Source organism: Ranitomeya variabilis, chromosome 4, assembly GCF_051348905.1.
Source record: "Ranitomeya variabilis isolate aRanVar5 chromosome 4, aRanVar5.hap1, whole genome shotgun sequence".
In the NCBI taxonomy this organism is placed as follows: Eukaryota; Metazoa; Chordata; class Amphibia; order Anura; family Dendrobatidae; genus Ranitomeya; species Ranitomeya variabilis.
Genome location: NC_135235.1, coordinates 577182641 through 577191919, shown reverse-complemented (window position 1 = coordinate 577191919; position 9279 = coordinate 577182641).

Genomic DNA, 9279 nt, shown 5'->3' with positions numbered 1-9279 from the left:
AGATATAGCGCCCAGTGTAGTGTATCACACAATAGGATTAGATACAGGGCCCAGTGTAGTGTATCACACGATGGGATTAGATACAGGGCCCAGTGTAGAGTATCACACGATGGGATTAGATATAGGGCCCAGTGTAGTGTATCACATGATCACATGATGGGATTAGATACAGGGCCCAGTGTAGTGTATCACATGATGGGATTAGATATAGCGCCTAGTGTAGTGTATTACACAATGAGATGAGATACAGGGCCCAGTGTAGACTATCACACAATAAGATTAGATACAGGGCCCAGTGTAGTGTATCACACAATGGGATTAGATACAGGGTCCAGTGTAGTGTATCACATGATGGGATTAGATACAGGGCCCAGTGTACTGTATCACACAACGGGATTAGATATAGCGCCCAGTGTACTGTATCACACAATAGGATTAGATACAGGGCCCAGTGTAGTATATCACAAGATGGGATTAGATATAGGGCCCAGTGTAGTGTATCACATGATGGGATTAGATATAGCGCCCAGTGTAGTGTATCACACAATAGGATTAGATACAGGGCCCAGTGTAGTCTATCACATGATGGGATTAGATACAGGGCCCAGTGTAGTGCATCACACGATGGGATTAGATACAGGGCCCAGTGTAGTGTATCACACAATAGGATTAGATACAGGGCCCAGTGTAGTGTATCACATGATGGGATTAGATACAGGGCCCAGTGTAGTGTATCACACAATGAGATTAGATACATGGCCCAGCGTAGTGTAGTGTATCACACAATGGGATTAGATACAGGGCCCAGTGTAGTGTATCACACAATAGGATTAGATACAGGGCCCAGTGTAGTGTATCACATGATGGGATTAGATACTGGGCCCAGTGTAGTGTATCACACAATGAGATTAGATACAGGGCCCAGTGTAGTGTATCACACAATAAGATTAGATACAGGGCCCAGTAAAGTGTATCACACAATGGGATTAGATACAGGGCCCAGTGTAGTGTATCACACAATGAGATTAGATACAGGGCCCAGCGTAGTGTATCACACAATGGGATTAGATATAGGGCCCAGTGTAGTGTATCACACAATAGGATTAGATACAGGGCTCAGAGTAGTGTATCACATGATGGGATTAGATACAGGGCCCAGTGTAGTGTATCACACAATAAGATTAGATACATGGCCCAGTGTAGTGTATCACACAATGGGATTACATACAGGGTCCAGTGTAGTGTATCACACGATAGGATTAGATACAGGGCCCAGTGTAGTGTATCACATGATGGGATTAGATATAGGACCCAGTGTAGTGTATCACACAACGGGATTAGATATAGCGCCCAGTGTAGTGTATCACACAATAGGATTAGATACAGGGCCCAGTGTAGTGTATCACACAACGGGATTAGATATAGCGCCCAGTGTAGTGTATCACACAATGGGATTAGATATAGGGCCCAGTGTAGTGCATAACATGATGGGCTTAGATACAGGGCCCAGTGTAGTGTATTACATGATGGGATTAGATATGGGGCCCAGTGTAGTGTATCACACAATGGGATTAGATACAGGGCCCAGTGTAGTGTATCACACGATGGGATTAGATATATCTCCCAGTGTAGTGTATCACACTATGGGATTAGATACGGGGCCCAGTGTAGTGCATCACACAATGGGATTAGATATAGCTCCCAGTGTAGTGTATCACACAATGGGATTAGATACAGGGCCCAGTGTAGTGTATCACACAATGGGATTAGATACAGGGCCCAGTGTAGTGTATCACACAATGGGATTAGATACAGGGCCCAGTGTAGTGTATCACACAATGGGATTAGATATAGGGCCCAGTGTAGTGTATCACATAATGGGATTAGATATAGGGCCCAGTGTAGTGTAACACACAATGGGATTAGATACAGGGCCCAGTGTAGTGTATCACACGAAGGGATTAGATACAGGGCCCAGTGTAGTGTATCACACGATGGGATTAGATATAGGGCCCAGTGTAGTGTATCACACGAAGGGATTAGATACAGGGCCCAGTGTAGTGTATTACAGGATGCGATTAGATACAGGGCCCAGTGTAGTGTATTACATGATGGGATTAGATACAGGGCCCAGTGTAGTGTATCACACGATGGGATTAGATATAAGGCCCAGTGTAGTGTATCACACAATAGGATTAGATACAGGGCCCAGTGTAGTGTATCACACAATGGGATTAGATATAGGGCCCAGTGTAGTGTATTACATGATGGGATTAGATACAGGGCCCAGTGTAGTGTATCACACGATGGGATTAGATACAGGGCCCAGTGTAGTGTATTACATGATGGGATTAGATACAGGGCCCAGTGTAGTGTATCACACGATGGGATTAGATACAGGGCCCAGTGTAGAGTATCACACGATGGGATTAGATATAGGGCCCAGTGTAGTGTATCACACGATGTGATTAGATATAGGGCCCAGTGTAGTGTATCACACAATGGGATTAGATACAGGGCCCAGTGTAGTGTATCTCACGATGGGATTAGATATAGGACCCAGTGTAGTATATCACACAATGGGATTAGATATAGGGCCCATTGTAGTGTATCACACAATGGGATTAGATACAGGGCCCATTGTAGTGTATCACACGATGGGATTAGATATAGGACCCAGTGTAGTGTATCACACAATTGGTTAGATATAGGGCACAGTGCAGTGTATCACACAATGGGATTAGATACAGGGCCCAGTGTAGTGTATCACACGATGGGATTAGATACAGGGCCCAGTGTAGTGTATCACATGATGGGATTAGATACAGGGCCCAGTGTAGTGTATCACACAATGGGATTAGATACAGGGTCCACTGTAGTGTATCACATGATGGGATTAGATACAGGGCCCAGTGTACTGTATCACACAATGGGATTAGATATAGCGCCCAGTGTAGTGTATCACACAATAGGATTAGATACAGGGCCCAGTGTAGTCTATCACATGATGGGATTAGATACAGGGCCCAGTGTAGTGTATCACATGATGGGATTAGATACAGGGCCCAGTGTAGTGCATCACACGATGGGATTAGATACAGGGCCCAGTGTAGTGCATCACACGATGGGATTAGATACAGGGCCCAGTGTAGTGTATCACACAATAGGATTAGATACAGGGCCCAGTGTAGTGTATCACATGATGGGATTAGATACAGGGCCCAGTGTAGTGTATCACACAATGAGATTAGATACAGGGCCCAGCGTAGTGTAGTGTATCACACAATGGGATTAGATACAGGGCCCAGTGTAGTGTATCACACAATAGGATTAGATACAGGGCCCAGTGTAGTGTATCACATGATGGGATTAGATACAGGGCCCAGTGTAGTGTATCACACAATGAGATTAGATACAGGGCCCAGTGTAGTGTATCACACAATAAGATTAGATACAGGGCCCAGTATAGTGTATCACACAATGGGATTAGATACAGGGCCCAGTGTAGTGTATCACACAATGAGATTAGATACAGGGCCCAGCGTAGTGTATCACACAATGGGATTAGATATAGGGCCCAGTGTAGTGTATCACACAATAGGATTAGATACAGGGCTCAGTGTAGTGTATCACATGATGGGATTAGATACAGGGCCCAGTGTAGTGTATCACACAATAAGATTAGATACAGGGCCCAGTGTAGTGTATCACACAATGGAATTACATACAGGGTCCAGTGTAGTGTATCACACGATAGGATTAGATACAGGGCCCAGTGTAGTGTATCACATGATGGGATTAGATACAGGGCCCAGTGTAGTGTATCACATGATGGGATTAGATACAGGGCTCAGTGTAGTGTATTATATGATGGGATTAGATACAGGGCCCAGTGTAGTGTATTGCATGATGGGATTAGATACAGGGCCCAGTGTAGTGTATTACATGATGGGATTAGATACAGGGCTCAGTGTAGTGCATCACATGATGGGATTAGATACAGGGCTCAGTGTAGTGTATCACACAATGGGGTTAGATACAGGGCCCAGTGTAGTGTATCACACGATGGGATTAGATATAGGACCCAGTGTAGTGTATCACATGATGGGATTAGATATAGGGCCCAGTGTAGTGTATCACATGATGGGATTAGATATAGCGCCCAGTGTAGTGTATCACACGATGGGATTAGATATAGGGCCCAGTGTAGTGTATCACACGATGGGATTAGATACAGGGCCCAGTGTAGTGTATCACACGATGGGATTAGATACAGTGCTCAGTGTAATGTGTCACACAATGGGGTTAGATACAGGGCCCAGTGTAGTGTATCACACGATGGGATTAGATACAGGGCCCAGTGTAATGTATCACACGATGGGATTAGATACAGGGCCCAGTGTAGTGTATCACATGATGGGATTAGATACAGGGCCCAGTGTAGTGTATCACACGATGGGATTAGATACAGGGCCCAGTGTAATGTATCACACGATGGGATTAGATACAGGACCCAGTGTAGTGTATCACATGATCACATGATGGGATTAGATACAGGGCCCAGTGTAGTGCATCACATGATGGGATTAGATATAGCGCCTAGTGTAGTGTATCACACAATGAGATTAGACACAGGGCCCAGCGTAGTGTAGTGTATCACACAATGGGATTAGATACAGGGCCCAGTGTAGTGTATCACACAATAGGATTAGATACAGGGCCCAGTGTAGTGTATCACACAATGAGATGAGATACAGGGCCCAGTGTAGACTATCACACAATAAGATTAGATACAGGGCCCAGTGTAGTGTATCACACAATGGGATTAGATACAGGGTCCAGTGTAGTGCATCACATGATGGGATTAGATACAGGGCCCAGTGTACTGTATCACACAACGGGATTAGATATAGCGCCCAGTGTAGTGTATCACACAATAGGATTAGATACAGGGCCCAGTGTAGTGTATCACACGATGGGATTAGATACAGGGCCCAGTGTAGAGTATCACACGATGGGATTAGATATAGGGCCCAGTGTAGTGTATCACATGATCACATGATGGGATTAGATACAGGGCCCAGTGTAGTGTATCACATGATGGGATTAGATATAGCGCCTAGTGTAGTGTATCACACAATGAGATGAGATACAGGGCCCAGTGTAGACTATCACACAATAAGATTAGATACAGGGCCCAGTGTAGTGTATCACACAATGGGATTAGATACAGGGTCCAGTGTAGTGTATCACATGATGGGATTAGATACAGGGCCCAGTGTACTGTATCACACAACGGGATTAGATATAGCGCCCAGTGTACTGTATCACACAATAGGATTAGATACAGGGCCCAGTGTAGTATATCACAAGATGGGATTAGATATAGGGCCCAGTGTAGTGTATCACATGATGGGATTAGATATAGCGCCCAGTGTAGTGTATCACACAATAGGATTAGATACAGGGCCCAGTGTAGTCTATCACATGATGGGATTAGATACAGGGCCCAGTGTAGTGCATCACACGATGGGATTAGATACAGGGCCCAGTGTAGTGTATCACACAATAGGATTAGATACAGGGCCCAGTGTAGTGTATCACATGATGGGATTAGATACAGGGCCCAGTGTAGTGTATCACACAATGAGATTAGATACATGGCCCAGCGTAGTGTAGTGTATCACACAATGGGATTAGATACAGGGCCCAGTGTAGTGTATCACACAATAGGATTAGATACAGGGCCCAGTGTAGAGTATCACATGATGGGATTAGATACTGGGCCCAGTGTAGTGTATCACACAATGAGATTAGATACAGGGCCCAGTGTAGTGTATCACACAATAAGATTAGATACAGGGCCCAGTAAAGTGTATCACACAATGGGATTAGATACAGGGCCCAGTGTAGTGTATCACACAATGAGATTAGATACAGGGCCCTGCGTAGTGTATCACACAATGGGATTAGATATAGGGCCCAGTGTAGTGTATCACACAATAGGATTAGATACAGGGCTCAGAGTAGTGTATCACATGATGGGATTAGATACAGGGCCCAGTGTAGTGTATCACACAATAAGATTAGATACATGGCCCAGTGTAGTGTATCACACAATGGGATTACATACAGGGTCCAGTGTAGTGTATCACACGATAGGATTAGATACAGGGCCCAGTGTAGTGTATCACATGATGGGATTAGATATAGGACCCAGTGTAGTGTATCACACAACGGGATTAGATATAGCGCCCAGTGTAGTGTATCACACAATAGGATTAGATACAGGGCCCAGTGTAGTGTATCACACAACGGGATTAGATATAGCGCCCAGTGTAGTGTATCACACAATGGGATTAGATATAGGGCCCAGTGTAGTGCATAACATGATGGGCTTAGATACAGGGCCCAGTGTAGTGTATTACATGATGGGATTAGATATGGGGCCCAGTGTAGTGTATCACACAATGGGATTAGATACAGGGCCCAGTGTAGTGTATCACACGATGGGATTAGATATATCTCCCAGTGTAGTGTATCACACTATGGGATTAGATACGGGGCCCAGTGTAGTGCATCACACAATGGGATTAGATATAGCTCCCAGTGTAGTGTATCACACAATGGGATTAGATACAGGGCCCAGTGTAGTGTATCACACAATGGGATTAGATACAGGGCCCAGTGTAGTGTATCACACAATGGGATTAGATACAGGGCCCAGTGTAGTGTATCACACAATGGGATTAGATATAGGGCCCAGTGTAGTGTATCACATAATGGGATTAGATATAGGGCCCAGTGTAGTGTAACACACAATGGGATTAGATACAGGGCCCAGTGTAGTGTATCACACGAAGGGATTAGATACAGGGCCCAGTGTAGTGTATCACACGATGGGATTAGATATAGGGCCCAGTGTAGTGTATCACACGAAGGGAATAGATACAGGGCCCAGTGTAGTGTATTACAGGATGCGATTAGATACAGGGCCCAGTGTAGTGTATTACATGATGGGATTAGATACAGGGCCCAGTGTAGTGTATCACACGATGGGATTAGATATAAGGCCCAGTGTAGTGTATCACACAATAGGATTAGATACAGGGCCCAGTGTAGTGTATCACACAATGGGATTAGATATAGGGCCCAGTGTAGTGTATTACATGATGGGATTAGATACAGGGCCCAGTGTAGTGTATCACACGATGGGATTAGATACAGGGCCCAGTGTAGTGTATTACATGATGGGATTAGATACAGGGCCCAGTGTAGTGTATCACACGATGGGATTAGATACAGGGCCCAGTGTAGAGTATCACACGATGGGATTAGATATAGGGCCCAGTGTAGTGTATCACACGATGTGATTAGATATAGGGCCCAGTGTAGTGTATCACACAATGGGATTAGATACAGGGCCCAGTGTAGTGTATCTCACGATGGGATTAGATATAGGACCCAGTGTAGTATATCACACAATGGGATTAGATATAGGGCCCATTGTAGTGTATCACACAATGGGATTAGATACAGGGCCCATTGTAGTGTATCACACGATGGGATTAGATATAGGACCCAGTGTAGTGTATCACACAATTGGTTAGATATAGGGCACAGTGCAGTGTATCACACAATGGGATTAGATACAGGGCCCAGTGTAGTGTATCACACGATGGGATTAGATACAGGGCCCAGTGTAGTGTATCACATGATGGGATTAGATACAGGGCCCAGTGTAGTGTATTACATGATGGGATTAGATACAGGGCCCAGTGTAGTGTATTATATAATGGGATTAGATACAGGGCTCAGTGTAGTGCATCACACGATGGGATTAGATACAGGGCCCAGTGTAATGTATCACACGATGGGATTAGATACAGGGCCCAGTGTAGTCTATCACATGATGGGATTAGATACAGGGCCCAGTGTAGTGTATCACACGATGGGATTAGATACAGGGCCCAGTGTAATGTATCACACGATGGGATTAGATACAGGGCTCAGTGTTGTCTATCACATGATGGGATTAGATACAGGGCCCAGTGTAGTGTATTACATGATGGGATTAGATACAGGGCCCAGTGTAGTGTATTATATAATGGGATTAGATACAGGGCTCAGTGTAGTGCATCACACGATGGGATTAGATACAGGGCCCAGTGTAATGTATCACACGATGGGATTAGATACAGGGCCCAGTGTAGTCTATCACATGATGGGATTAGATACAGGACCCAGTGTAGTGTATCACATGATCACATGATGGGATTAGATACAGGGCCCAGTGTAGTGTATCACACGATGGGATTAGATACAGTGCTCAGTGTAATGTATCACACAATGGGGTTAGATACAGGGCCCAGTGTAGTGTATCACACGATGGGATTAGATACAGGGCCCAGTGTAATGTATCACACGATGGGATTAGATACAGGGCCCAGTGTAGTCTATCACATGATGGGATTAGATACAGGGCCCAGTGTAGTGTATCACACGATGGGATTAGATACAGGGCCCAGTGTAATGTATCACACGATGGGATTAGATACAGGACCCAGTGTAGTGTATCACATGATGGGATTAGATATAGCGCCTAGTGTAGTGTATCACACAATGAGATTAGACACAGGGCCCAGCGTAGTGTAGTGTATCACACAATGGGATTAGATACAGGGCCCAGTGTAGTGTATCACATGATGGGATTAGATACAGGGCCCAGTGTAGTGTATCACACAATGAGATGAGAAAAAAGGGCCCAGTGTAGACTATCACACAATAAGATTAGATACAGGGCCCAGTGTAGTGTATCACACAATGGGATTAGATACAGGGTCCAGTGTAGTGTATCACATGATGGGATTAGATACAGGGCCCAGTGTACTGTATCACACAATGGGATTAGATATAGCGCCCAGTGTAGTGTATCACACAATAGGATTAGATACAGGGCCCAGTGTAGTCTATCACATGATGGGATTAGATACAGGGCCCAGTGTAGTGCATCACACGATGGGATTAGATACAGGGCCCAGTGTAGTGTATCACACAATAGGATTAGATACAGGGCCCAGTGTAGTGTATCACATGATGGGATTAGATACAGGGCCCAGTGTAGTGTATCACACAATGAGATTAGATACATGGCCCAGCGTAGTGTAGTGTATCACACAATGGGATTAGATACAGGGCCCAGTGTAGTGTATCACACAATAGGATTAGATACAGGACCCAGTGTAGTGTATCACATGATGGGATTAGATACTGGGCCCA